Source organism: Gavia stellata, chromosome 5 (genome assembly GCF_030936135.1).
Source record: "Gavia stellata isolate bGavSte3 chromosome 5, bGavSte3.hap2, whole genome shotgun sequence".
Taxonomy (NCBI): domain Eukaryota; kingdom Metazoa; phylum Chordata; class Aves; order Gaviiformes; family Gaviidae; genus Gavia; species Gavia stellata.
Window position 1 is genome coordinate 28,444,595 of NC_082598.1, and position 15,086 is coordinate 28,459,680.

Below are 15,086 nucleotides of genomic sequence, written 5' to 3' on the forward strand. Positions count from 1 at the left end.
AATTTTCTTCAAGTTACTTTTGCCAAAACAGTAGATAAACAATGTAAAACAAGATGGTGATTTTTTTTTTTTTTTTTTTTCAAATAAAGTATAAAAGATTGTTTTATTAAGTTTTAGGAAAAAATACAGGAACTAAAATGAAATTAAAGAGGACAAAAAAAGTTATTAAAAAACCCAACAGTTGTTCTTCCCTAACTGTAGGTCTCACATATATTTTGAAAGCGTGTGTATTTACCTTTGGTATTTGCCTTTATAAATTACACTCTGTAGGTTATATTGAACTGCCTGTAAAAGACAGGATGTAAAATCTATTGGAAATAAGTGTGTTAGGCTGAAGCGTCAAGAATGATCTTGGATGGCAAACTGCTTATTCATTTTGTTCAGGAACAGATATCAAAAGATTGAAGTACAAGCTGAAGAAAACCCCAACCAAACAGAAAAAGCTAATGAAGTTTGGTGTTACAAGGGAGGGAAAGGGAGGGATATGGAAAATTCCTATTGACGACATGGGCTTTGGTGTTCAGACACACTTATTACAGGAAATATAAAGAAACACTGTGAAGTTCTCAGCTTTTGCAGCTCTACTCAAAGGATTATACTAAGGAAAAATCAACAAAACTGCTTTTACCTGGTCCTATGGGACAGTCCAGAATCACAGCAACATACCTGATGGGGAAAACACGGACTGCAATTCTATTAATTTTATCCCACGCAAACTTCCCCCTCATCATACACACACCAGCAGAGCTGCTTGAGAGCATGAAACTAGACTATCAATATTGTAATGCATTTCTCTTCAATATAAAAAGGAAGCTCAAGAAGAAAAGCAAATTGAAGAACTAAATATGGTACACAAGTCTCAAAACTCAAGGAGGAACCTAAAGACTAGGTGTAGTTCTAGGCCCACCTGGGCTTGGCTGACTAGGAACTATCGCACAGCCCCTTCCCACGGATTTTGTAATTCTTTGTAATGTAAGAATTTTGAACAGAAAACAGATTTTCCATACCTGTCATTTAGTCAGTGTGCTGTGAATGACACTAAATTACATGGAACTGCAAAGAGGATGGAGTTAATGGAGGAAGTACAGCTAAATTAATAAAGAATGCAAGTATGAGTGGGAGGTAGTTTCTAGGCACAGTCGGAAGTCTAAGACACATCTTGTTTTCCTTAATTGGATGAAAAATAGATCACTCATGCATGCCCCATGCTGGTTTTCAAAACACTTGTACTGAAGCCCAATTTACCTTTATGGACTAATCAGGAGAAAAGATTTTGCAGAAAACTCCCTTCAAAATGCAGCTCAGAGTGAGAGAGAAGCAGATCCTCAATGTATGTAAAAAGTACCTAATGCAGTCAGTGGAACTCTGCTAGGGTATCTGGCTGCTAAAATTAACTCTCATTTCTGGCCATCCTGATTACCAGCTTTCCACTCTAAGCTAGAGTACCTTCCTATAAGAACTGAGGACATTCTTTGTAGGCTGAGCATTATTGGTTGTAGAGTTTAGGGTGGGCTCAATGAGGGGTTGCTTGAGATGCTTGAATGTCTTTGGAGAGATTTTAGGGTTTAACTTTATAGACACTTTAGGAAATTTAAGATGAACTAGCTGTAAGTTTTATTCAAAATTGCTTACAGGTATGGTAAGGCCCCTTACGTTTGCCTCAGTGCCTTTCCCATTCTCACAGAAAGAGTAAAAGCAATTTGTTAAGGCCGTAACTGGTCCAAACTGGGAATGTCATCCCATGCCACCAGATTGGTCACCTCTGCTGAACTCTTGCTACCAGAACATGGAGATAATGACTGTGTTACCTCAGGGCGAAAGGTACTGCTCAGGTTAAATGTCTGGCTCAAAAGAGAACCATCAAGCTTTCTTGAGGAGAAAGAAGAGAGGAAGGCTCTGTCTTAGGACAGGTAGCAGGGAAACGTTGGTGGTGGTGGTTTTGCAGCTGCCTTTTGCTGAGGAAAGTCAGGCTTTGCCTTACAGAAGGAAGCTTTTGAGCAGTTGGAGGGAAGGAGCTCCTTAACAAAGTTCTACAATAGCCCTTGGTCTTCAAGATTGTCTCCAGAGAGCTCATGATGAAAGCCAAGTGGACTTTAACCCACAGTCATGTGGGCTCTGGACTTTTCTCTTTTGGTCCTGACTTGCTAAAGAAATATCCTGTATGGTCTGTTCCTGTATCTGGACTTGAGCAGAAGCGTGGGTTAACAAGAAAGGATCCACCGTGCTCCCACTACCACCTTCTCTTGGCACTGCCTTCTAGGTAAGAGAATGCATCCTCTAAACTGAGTTCTTCAGATGAATTGTCTCTGCCCAGATTCCCTTCATTGCTTGGCAGACATCGGTACTATTGCCCATATGGAGGGAAAAAGAAGCTATGAATATAACTGCTTCATATTTTTCCAGCAAATTGCAATATTTTGACACGTAGCAAATGAGGAAGAAGTGCCTCAAAGTCCTTCTCTAGTTTAACAACAAAAATTAAAAATTAAATTAGAGGTTTGTTGACCTAGGAGTCGTGTAGGAGGGATAAACCAGGGAAATAGAAAGTGTCCAGGATTTGTGGGGTGGTTTTTTTGGTTTTGTTTTGTTTTGATTTTTTTAACATTTTGTAAGATATACATTAGTGATGACTGCAGAACCGAAACGTGTCCCTAGATATTGGCAAGACTAATTCAGACAGGTGTTGTGAGTTTCCCCTAACTGGTTTCCACCCCGCTGGTGAACCCTGATCCATACCACCGTTCTTGTTCCTGTGCTGGATGTCCCCTAGAGCACAGAACACCTAGCTGAAACAAATAGTGTGTGGTGCTGGTGGCAAGAACTCAATAGATACTAGACTGAGAAAAGTCTTGTAGTCTTTCACTTGTGTGATTGGGATGAGTTTTCATGAATGCCTCTGCAAACTGTTCCTTTGATATTGCCATCAGGAAGTTTTGAATGGAAATCATGGTTCACAAAAAAATGAAGTATTAATCTTCTGGGTTTCATTTTTACTCATGAAAGGTTTCTATACCAATGTTGATGTCAAAAACACTAGACTAATAATGCACTGTACTTCCTCACATTGGAGCTTTTAGGAGGGATAAGTCAGTGAGAAATTCTTCCCAGTATACTCAAGATTATAAACCATGGTTAACTCTTTGCTTGGAAACAGATTTGATATAAAGTACGGAAAGAAAACATCCAAAAACTACATTAGTTTCTGTCTCATGACAAATAGCAGAACTTGATCACAAATCTTCTATCAAAATGAATTCTCGACAGAAAATGCGTTCTCTGTAGAACTGGCAATGCTTTGATTTTATCAACATTTTATTGTCTTATCCATTATTTTTAATCAAAAATATTTTCCTCATGTAAAAAAGACTGAAAACTCTTGGTAAAAATCTAAGCAGAGTTATGGGAGGTATTTATTTTTAATTCATTTTGTAAAATCATATAACCAATGTTACTGGAAAATGCACTTTAAGAAGCAATTAGACAATCTTATGCAAAAATTCATTCCACAGTACTCTTGCTGATGTAGCTAGCAGAAACCAGAAGAAATGCTTGGATGTACATACAAATTCTTTTCTTGGTTAGTCATGCCTGAACCTGAAAATCAGAGCTCAAGGACAAATACCTATGAATTCAACATTTCAAATAACTGTATTTAGAAACATATCCAAAAATCAGTAAAACTCCTTTAATTCCTCTGTTAGCTTACTATGTAATAATTTATAAATACATTTTAGAAAGACCAAGAGGGGTTTTTGTTTGCTTACAAAATTTTTAAAAAAAAGGTTGCAAAATTTACTTTTAAAAGAAATTGTACAGAAAAGTCTTTCCCTAAAACATTTAATTTCAGTAATTAGCATTTTCTGATGAACAAAAAAAATGTTTATGTGCATAATACCTGGCTAGCTCTCAAGAATGTTGCTGCGACTAATAGGAATCTGTGTGTGAGCATGTGTATGTATCTCCACAAAGCAATTGGTGCCCTTCTGAAATTGATACAAAACGTGATACTCAGTATGGAAGTACCAGCAAATATTCAAGATAGTTTTCAAAATAATGAACCTTTCACTGAAGTAGGAGGGAATGATCATATTTGTCTGATTCAGAAGAGAATATTAATCAGAAACGTACTGTTTGCAGTCATCAGAGCTGTGGTGCTCCTTGACGACTATGCTGTCCATCCTTACTAGGTTCAATCAGTTATAAGAAGAAGTTGCAGTCTTTGTTAGAAAGGACAGCTGTTGTGAATGTAACCCTGCTGTGGAAAGCTGAATTCCCTGTGAAATAAACCTGTTCTTTTTACTTCCATGGGATTTTTGTGATTAACTTTCAGTGATTGTTTCTATGGTGAGCAATTCATTACATAGGTACCTCAGACATTTCTGCAGTCTATACTGGGATGGAGGCACGATGCACACCCATCAGGGGAAGGGAGCTGCAGCATCTTCTAATGTATTTTCTGGCCTGGGACTATCAAGGGATCATGCTGCTTTTTCTGAGATGTATCACAGAGAGAATTTACCAGTGAGTAGGAACGGCCAACAGCATATTGATTTCATTCGTTAACTTAAAGAGGTCTGTAGGAGTGCAGCCACAATGAAAATATGGTGACCTTAGATCTTTAATTCTCATATTTTTGCATTGCAAAAAGTGATCTTTCAGGAGCTATGCAGACAATTTTCTACCTTGACGGAGATACAGAATTCCTTATTCGCTGTCTTGTCTGACCATACCACTCCTGCCTGCAGTGGGACTCCTCTCACACAGAAAAAAAAATTCTTAAGAATTTTATTGCAAAAACTCTTTTCCTTAGAGCAAATGAAAGATAATGGTATGCTGCAAAACTACTTCTCATGCCTTTTTACATTCTCTGGTCAGGTTCCCCACTGAATTCTGCTTCCTTTTTTGCTAATTCTAGCAAAGGACATAATATGAGATATAATCAAGAAACATCTTTCAATAGAAAGCATATTTCGTTAATTAACAGATTCATCCATGAGGTAAGAGGAATTTACTTTTGTGGATATTTCTGTTCAAACAATTTCTTTTTTATGCTCCAAAGGCATGATATGGCTTTCTTCCATTGTTACGTATCAGACGGGACAACTGATTTGGCATCTAATCTGTTTCTTTTCTTGCTCTACCTTTAGATTGCCACAACATTATATTACGATTTGTTGATCTTTCTCTGGGGATATCTAGAATGTCATTTACGTGTTAAATAAACTAAAACCATCCAAACTTATTTAGCTTTTATAGAGATGTCATTTTTTGTCAAGTTCTTTTTTCTACTGAAATAACAGACTCAGTGTTGCCAAGTTTCTTGGCAAAGGGAATTAAATTCATCGAAGCCCATACTAAGTCTTTTAATTGTCAGACCTCTGTTCTCCTATATAGACAAATAACAGTTTAGAAATAACTTAATCTTTTGGAGTAAGATGTTTTCAAACATGAACAGTATGTCTATTTCTTCTGGCAGGGGATCAACAAACTTCTTCAAACACATCAAATCAAAACACTGATGAAGCTTTTGAATTTCTGTTCTGGCACAGTTCAGGCAAATTCAACATTCAAAACCATTTTAGAATTCAGCATGCCACTTGTTGCTCATGTGTCCAACATTTCTATAATAGATATTCTCTCAAATACAAGCTCTTTCATGGTTTTCTGACTTGCTTGATTTCAGAGAAGTCTTAATAATTCAGTGTGGGCAATTTCTTCCACCTTCCATTTCTTTTTTATCTCCTGTACAAAATTTCTGTTCAGAAATCCTGAGAATAACATTCCTGTGTAGCCAAATTGAGGTTTGGACAGCTGACAGCTCTCCTAAGTCCTAGGGTGACCCAGTCCTTTCACTTCACAGTGCAACATTTTGCACTTGATATTTCCCTTTACCTTAAACTTTAGTACCTGTTTCAAGGAAAGGGGCTTTGTTTCTTTCTTACTGCAATCTTTTTTCTTTTTCTTTCTGAGAGCCATGTGTATTTTTGACATGTCTGCCCTCACAGGATGGTTTGGAGCACAGGACTTCCTATGGATGTAGGTGCTTGGAATTCCCTATCAGTCCCAATCCAGCTGCAGATGAGAAGAGTCCCATAACTAGTCTGAATCTCCCTTGAGAGGTCCTCACCTCTTTCTCTTGTCCTTGAAAGGAGTTTAGGTGCTTACTTTGCAAAAGCTATTCTCTCCTCCCACTTGGATAGAATCCAAAAGGTGGGTGAATCAACATCAAAAAATGTCAGCATCAATATCAGGTACCTCTCAAAGTGTCTAATTTCTACCTGAAATTACTCAGATATGTTTGTTGTCATTCTACTGATTATTTATGTGCATATTTTAAAAACCTGAAAAGCCTGGGAAAAGATTTCAAAGCCTTACTTGCCACAGTAGTGAAGAGTCATAGTAGTGAGTCTTGATAAAACAGTGAAAGTTTTTATACAAATACAGTCTCTTAACATTAATGGACATTTGAAAACTGTAGCTTAAAATCTTCCTGGATCTCATTACTCCATTGATAGGTTCGAAATAACTATCTACAAAGAGTCCTGGTTTAGCCACTATCGTGAACACCTGCCTGAGGACTTGTTCATAACAAATGTTGTGGGAACATTGACCCATATGGAAGTTTTCTTGTTTTTTTTCTTATTATCTTCAGGAAATAATCTCTTTGACTCATCTTTTCCATCCAATACTGTGGGACTTGACAATCTCTCCAGGGTTTTGGTACAATGGTGATAGGATCAGGGTGAGATTGGAGTGGGGCATGAAAGAAAGCAGGGACTATGGAGAGGAGAAGACTCCATCACTCTTCTGATTGTCGGAGAGGTTAGGAAAAGGTACAGGCTGAAATGTTGGTCTTTTCCCTGAATGGAAGGTAGCAACCTTTGGCAGCAGCCTTGCCTCTGGATCCCTCAGGCTTCCCCCACTTTCTTCAGAACCTTGGTGCTTCTTCCCTTAACCCTGCCACGTCTGTGTACCCGCCACCCTTGCAAAAGTATTCCAGGGTCCTTTTTTTTGAACTGCGTATTTTTGTTACCTTCAAGGGGTGGTGGGAAAGAATATTCATTGGTAGCTCTGAGGCTATGAGATGACATGGAAATTAACACAATAAAGAATCTTATATTTAATATGTTTGCACATAACACTCAAAATGAGTGTCGGGGGACAACAGGTGGCTGGGGAATATTTCTGTACCTTCAGAAAATAGGAAATATTAACGTTTTCTCTGGAAATTACTTTTAGAAATTCTGGCACTTGTCTTGTAATAACAGCTTTTTAATTGTTTGATAAAGACAACATTTTTAGTGCTGCTTCACAGAATTATACCCTGTTCTGTCATGTTGAGAATAAGAAAAACTTCTTGTAATACAAGCAGAGTATTTCAATGTTGAAATCCTAATTCATCAATTGTTTGGACACAGGTCTTTTTTTCTTTTACAATCACATACTCCAATACTGATTTCTAGGATTAATTTTCTTTTTTTAGTGTTTTATGGATCTATTTTGAAAGCTTAAAAATGGCACATTATTTCAAACAACAGAGTTGGAGGTATCATCATTTGAGATAGCTCTTGTCTGAAAAAACTTGTTATTCACATAGCAGATCCTCCTCACATTTTTGTTCAAACTTTATTATTTAGAGGAACCTGAAAGAGCAGCCACATAAGGAAATATATACACTAGGTTTCCAGAAACAAACAGGAAAAAAGGTGAAGTAATTGCTAAAAGAAAAGGGCTGTGAATTTCATTTGCCAATTAAGAAAAAAAGGTTCTCTCTCATGGACACATTTCTCTAAGAAAATCTAAAAAATACGTATTTCCTTTCCTGGGAAAGAAGGACTTATTTTATTTTATTTTATTGTGCTCCTGTATAGTTTCAGTTCCCACAGCCATCCTGTGTCCTCCTGCATCATGGCTCATTCTCTGTGTTCATTTTTTCCCTAAATCTCTCCCGTCTCAATAGATGATAATAAATGACTCATTTATCATTGCAATAAATAAATCAGTTAATCTGAACACTGACTTTCCGGATATTAAATAGAGAATACTTATTTATAAGCATCAAGTAGGATTTTTAGAAACTGTTTGGGCCACATCCAGATAACTTAAGCAACTACGAGTGTCTGTTTTGTGAGAGCTGGCAGAAATTCCCACCTCCTGAATCTGAATGTGACCCCGTTAGGTGACTGACATCCTAACTCAATATCAGGATGAGATCTATGCATGTGCTTTCCTCCACCCCCATCACCTTGGTTTCATGGGTAAGAAACTCAAGGGCTTGGTCCAGAAAGGAGTCATGGAGGGCTTAAATGGGTCCCTGATGGGTACTAACGGAGAGCAGTCCTGGAGAAGGTGCCAAGGACTCCTGTTGTTCTGTGGAAAAGGCAAAGGCCTTTAGAATAAAACATCTAAGCCTGGTGGTGCAGACCAATGGTCTGGGCTGTGGCTGACTATTGCCAGGATCACCTAAGAGCCAATGGTGACACTCCATGTGCATTTAAAGTTTCCCATGCACCTGAAGGTTTGTTTCTGCACAGTGCCTAAGCTTCACAGGACTGAGCAGCTTGTGCTGTTATTCTTGCCGAAGCCCAGCTTTCAGAAACTATGACATCTTCTGCATAAATCCTGGGTTTATATTGTAGATGAAATAGCTGTTGGCTATCACACATCAAACGCCTTCTCCCAGGATTACATATTTTTTCCCGTTTTATCTCCCGTGCTTTGGCCACATAGCGTAAGATCGTTTAAGTACGTGAGCAACACCACAGTTCACACCGCATTTTAGTAAGGCTTACTCTGTGAAAGGGTGTGGGAGAGAAGATTAAAATAAGGACACAGAGCCCTATGTGGAGGATGCAGAGCAAATAGGAATTAAAATCTTGATTCCAAGATTCTCTGTGTGCTGTAATAAAAGATGACAGTCTTTTGGATTAGGGTGATAGGAGTTATTGAAATTAATAATCTCCTGCAGGCAGGAGAAAAAGTTTTCTGAGGGAATGGTTTGATTGCAAGAGTAAGGACCCCTAGTGTCTTCTTTCATAGTACAGATAGGAGCTCTTCCTGTGGCATCAAGCAAAACTCCAAACTACTAAGGAAGTGTTGGAGCTTAGAAAGAAGCTCTGTTCTCCCCCCCCTGCCCCCAGTGTTTTAACTGACTATGTTTAAATAATTATATGATTCTTATTTTGATCTGTCCAAAATCTTTTAGAAACTTGGGTCTCATTCAGGAATTTTACTGTTCCTTAAGTTTTTTTAATATTCTTATTCTATGGAGTTAATGATGGCAGGAATATAAGAGAAAATTAAAAGAGAATCACATTTGCTCACTTTCAAAATGAAAAATTTCTGACTAAATCCTTGTTGAATTAGGGAAGTCTTTTTTAGTTTAGTGTGAAATTATAGTAAATTTAATGAATTATAAAGATTTTGACTTCAGAAAAAGTAAACTAGCTCTTTTTGGCACATAAGTCATTGGGGACTCTTTCATAAGTGCTCTATGACGAACTGGAACTGGTCTTTTTTACTCTTATTGAACATTTTGCCATGGTCAGGAACATGTTGAGTTTTATTTTAGGGAAAGGAGAGAGCTACTTCTTGCCTTTTCTTGAAAGGGGCAGGTAAAAAACAGTAGTCCTACTTGTTTGGTTTTGGATCTGAAGATGCAAGTGCATAGTTTCCATAGATACCACTGGGTTATCCAGCAAAAATGTAGGCTGCTCTGTGTGGAGAGTTCAAACACTAGATTGGCCACCCTATTCAGAAGGGCTGTAAATCTCCCTTTTATGCTACCTTATGACTCATGCTTTGAGCAGTACCTTTGCTACTAAGAAGTTTTCAGATGTTTATTCCAAAAGCAGCCAACTATCCTCCCCAAATTAATTTCATTCTGCAAATTTCAGGGTATTGAAACACATCACCATCCTCTACTTCAAAATGAACAGAGGTTTCAAAACGATTTTATAACTGCTTCTGAATGTCCATGTTTGAAAGAGATCATAGAAAGGAGACTATTTGATTGATTAAAATGTGCTGCCTTTTTTTTCCTCTCTTTAATGTCACTATTTCGCCTTTGAAGTCTAAGTTGGTGACTTAGGGCAAGTGGGCGACTCTGGGAAACGTAAGTGAGGTGACTTTGAAATCTAACTCCCCCTGGGCTTGGAATATTTCTGTGCTGATTGCAGAAGATGACCATGCTCCATTCCTGCTCCATTCCTAGTATGTAAGAGAAAAGCCACCATACAACAATGAGCAAGAAGAATGCAGGGAGCAGCTTCCGAGCTGTTACTCAGACATTTTTTATTGAGCCCCAAGTTCCCTTCAAACACTGAACTTGTATCCCTGGGAAAGGTGAAGCCCATAGGCAGTTTCAGTCAGTGTTGGGATTGAGGGAATGACATTATGAGGGTACCATGTTAATTTTGTTGCTTCCCTGTCCAGTTTTCTCTGCATAATTATTGAAAATGTATCTCCCAGCCTTGTAGATCCTATTAGATCCGAAAATTGGGTCAAACTCCTGCCATCATTAACAACAATAACCACAGAAAAGAAAATTGGCAAATACCAATTTTTAAGTTTTGCAGTCGGAGTTTACCTGATAGTGGACAACTGCATGCAAATACAGCTGAGTCCTCCATTAATTCATTGGTCTTAGAAGTGTAGCAGTTACAAACATTGTTTTCTGCCAATACGACTAGCATTAATCACAGTTAACGGACACTTCAAGAAGCAGAAATGGTACTTGGTCAGTTATGAGCATGTCATTTTAAACAGTCATTTTTTAATACGTAAACTCATTTTAAGAGCTGGCAAAAATTCAACTTAGAGAGGACTTCATAAAGCAAAAATTAAGGAGGAATCAATCACTTTTTTTTTGTTGTTGTTCTTTTTTTTTTTTGTTCTTTTTAAATCCACCATGTTAGGTTTGATGTCACTCAGTTTAAAACATCAGAGATTAACTTTGTATTCCAAGAAAAAAACTGCCTACGTATTTTTCCAGTTAAATCAAGCTAGCAGTATTCACTTTTTTACAAAATAAGGCAGTGAGGCTGAGAATGTTTACTTCAAGATTAATTAGCTAATTGTTTGTCTTCTGTCTTCCTTATTGCTTTTGCACCTTTAGTGTGCAAATTTATCTTTGGCACAAATACACTGGCCTTCAGCCAAGTTGTCTCACAGATTTTTATTGAATCTTTCAATTTAAAGGAGCCTGTAAGCAGTCAGAAATTGTATGGGATATCCCCAACAAAAAAATCAGATGTTGTGCTCAAAAAAGGCGATGATTCAATAGGGGGTTGTCTGTCCTCCATGACAGATTTGAAAAGCTCCTCAGTAATTTTTTGACCCAATAATATTTTCCTTCCACAGCTTCTTAAATTCTCCCTTACTTTCCAAGGGTGAAGGATACCTACATGGTATTCTGAGCTCATCCACTAAGAAAAGCAACAGTTTTCTACATTTATGAAGGCCTGAATGTAGTATTATTATGATATACAGACCAGTTTCTCTAAATTTCACCCTGCACTGGGTGTCCTAGGGATCCAAAATAAGTGCAAATGAGGACAGTGCTAAGAAATCACTCTGTAGCAGAGAAACAGCCCTGAACTGGAAATGGAAGTAGGAGGTCACCTGGCGACCGAGCAATCTTTCCTCTGAACTTTCTGCCCAGTTAGTGCAAAACGGCAGGACAATAGCCTGTTCCTGTGGCTAATTGCTACAGAGCACCTTAGCAATCATTAATAGTGGCATATTTAAAGGCATACCTTAATTTGTACAGATAGAATACTAGGCTACCACAAAGATGTTTTTATTGTGGATCAGGACAATAACCCTGACTCACCCATATCTGTGACATTTCCAAGCTTGTGAGTTGTTCAGGAATTAACATCCTACTCAGTATTTGACAACCGGGGAGTCAAGGCTGACAGTTGCCATCCCTTCTACGTGGCGCCTAAGGCTAGGATTTGTCTCTGGTTTCATTTATTAGTTATATAACCCACATGCTATTTTTGAGCTATTAAAAAAAACAAGAGATAAGCCAATGTAGAGAAAAAGAAATCCCCATCTGGGAATTACCCACCAGGTAGCTACATGCAGTGGACTGATCTACATATGCATGTATTAATTTTCATTTCAAATGTTCATGCCAGTGAAAACTGAGCCAACGAAACCTTTTAGGGTTATGTAACAATGATAAATGTACTGCAACAGTTCCAGGCGGGCACGGGGCCTCTGAGATTTATGGGTTGTTTATCTCTTTTTTTTACCTCTTAACTAGAAAAGCTCAGCTGCAGTGCAGCATCTGTATTTTGCAACGTGATCTTGCTTATTTTTATCTCATGCTTTAGTTTGGAAGGCCTGAGCCATGTCCAAGTCATAAGGTGAATCTGAATCGTAGATACTATCAGCCACCACCTGATTCTCAGTTTATTCTCTTACATTAATAAAGAGTGAGGAAAACAACACATGCAGTGCCATAAGCTGTGACAGTCTGAAACCCACACTCTCACCATTATTATGGTAGCATCTGAGGCCAAATTTGAGGGGAGCAGTGAGGGCGACAGCAAGGGACATGGAGGTATGAAGCTGAGTTAAATAATGGCAAGGCAAATCAAGCAAAGCATGGGTGGGGGTGTCCCACGCACACGCTTCTGCCGGCTGCTCCCTGCACTGCTGGCCGGGAAAGCAGCCCCCTTCGCCCTGAGCTTGCTGTCGGCGGGGTGCAGCCCTCAGCCCCTGCCAGGGCACCCCTTTTCCTCCATACACCGACAGCTTTGCTCTTTGGTGCTGTGACAGACGCCATGGCATCCTTTTGAAACCACTGCGCTGGCAGCCCATGGCTCGGTTCCCTGCCCAAGTGTGGCAGAGACCCAGGCAGCGGCGTGGAGAAGAAAGAAAAAAAAGCAGTAAAATGAATGAGAGAGGGAAGAGGAAAAGCCTATGAAGCAATGTCTGGTTTTCACAGGTGAATGAAGTTTCCTTCAGCCCAGCGCAGCTGACGGGTGTCATTCCCCTGCGGAATTAGAGAAGGACTCAGTCCTTCAGCCGCTGCTGCAGCTCAGCTCTTCTCTCAGGGTGGGCCGGGAGCCCTTTGCTGATCACAGGTGCTGTCCCACCAGTGGCTGTAAAAATAGTTATTGTACGTGGAAACTGAGAAGATTTTCACCTTGTGAAAGTTTTGTACAAGTAAACACAAGTTCAATTAGGCTTTGCTCTTTAAAATGAAAACTTTAGAGATGATTTAGACGTAGTTTACCAGCTGTTTATCAGTTCTCTGGCTGAAGACACTCCAGGGAATATGTAAGTCAGGCTACCCAGGTTAGTTTCTTTTTTTGTTGTAAAAGAAATAAGATATAAAAGACAGAGCCAGCAGAGCAAGTCACCTTGCCTTAAAACTGCCTGTCACAGCAAAATACAGCTGAAAACCAGAAACATTTCAGGTTTGTCAACAGAAGAACCCATACATTATCTGTTACTGGAACTAACATTTTTTTATTCTACCTAATGATTAAACAAAGTTGATAGCAGTAATAGAACACTAGCAGCTGAAAACGGTCTAAAAATGTAGCTTCTGCAAAACTCTGAGTCTCGATCGTCAATACAGACATAACTGTTTTCAGAGAAGAGCATAGCACTTCAGCATGATGAAAATGTGAATCTGATTTTCAGGTTCAATTGCTTCATTATTTTGCTTTCTTTTCATCACTTCTACCTATAGATCGCAGCTTAGGTTTTCACTTGGGCATTTTTGTCTGTGCAATGTAATACTAGTGCTTTCAAACTGACAAATGGGTTGTCTGCATACTTTCATACAGTAAGTTAACTACCCTGCTGAAGGCCTTAATGAAATCATCAGTTTTAGTTTGTTTTATTTTGCTTTATTTTGTCGTATTGAACAGAAGACTGAATTATCTAAGGTGCTAAAACTCACACTGGTATATCAGAGTGATTAAACAGTTTACTTTTATATAGATATAGCTAGATATAGATCATATAGATATAAATATAGATATAGATATATAGCTATATTTAGTCCACACAAACTTCCAAACTGGGATTTCATGACAAATTATCAAATATTCATGTTTTCAATAAATTCAATTATGAGCACAATTTTTGCATCATCTTTTCCCAAATATTGTGCTGTTGTGAAATATCACCAGAGCACTTTCCACAGAAAACTTGTTTTTCCCATGGGAAGACCTTGCTCTTTCCTACCTCTGCCCAACACAGAGGTGAGACCCACTGGTATGTTCTTCTGTTCACTTCCAGCCCTGTATTCCCTGCTCAGTAAAGGGGAAGTCAAACTGAAATTGTCAATAATTGAAAGTCTGTGTAGAATTGTAACTATGATGTTATTGATTCTCTTATCTAATATTTCAATATGTATCATTTTTCTTTAGAGCTCTAAAATACAGCATGTGTACTCCATCGTTGGAGTATACACCTAAAATGGAGAGACTTTGAAATAGAAGGAATCAGCATAAACTGAAAAACTGTTCTTTTTGTATGGAATCAGCATAAATTGAATAATCGTTCTTTTTGTATGCAACACCAACAAGAATAAGGTTGGCTTGATCTTATATCCTGCAAAGAATTATATAATTTAATTCAGCTCCATGAAATAGCTTGGCTAGTTTTTTCGAGTCACTAACAATTCTATCTGAAATACACTCCAGTGATTGGGCCACATGTTGTGACAAATATTTGGCAGCCCATCTGTGCTATGACCTGCAGCTCAGTCTGACAATTTTAGTGGTACATGGCTACTTGCTTCTAGTTAATTTAGACTGCTTTTCATGTCATTGCCTGCAAGTCTAAACACTGCATACCATATGTAGACAAAAAATATAACAAAAAAACCCTCAAAGCTGAGCACATCTTTTTTAAATGTGAAAGTGGTGGTGTAAGGAAAGGGAGTTTTTAGCAAGGTAGGGCGACATGGCTCTAAGCCATATTATAATGGCATTGTCTGCCTAGAGGTAGAAATCTTTTGGCAATTTCCAGTCTCCTTAGAATCGTCAGTCTGATATGTATGACAAGGTAATTTGCATAATTTTGTAGTGATGTTGCATACAGCTTGCTTTTTTAAA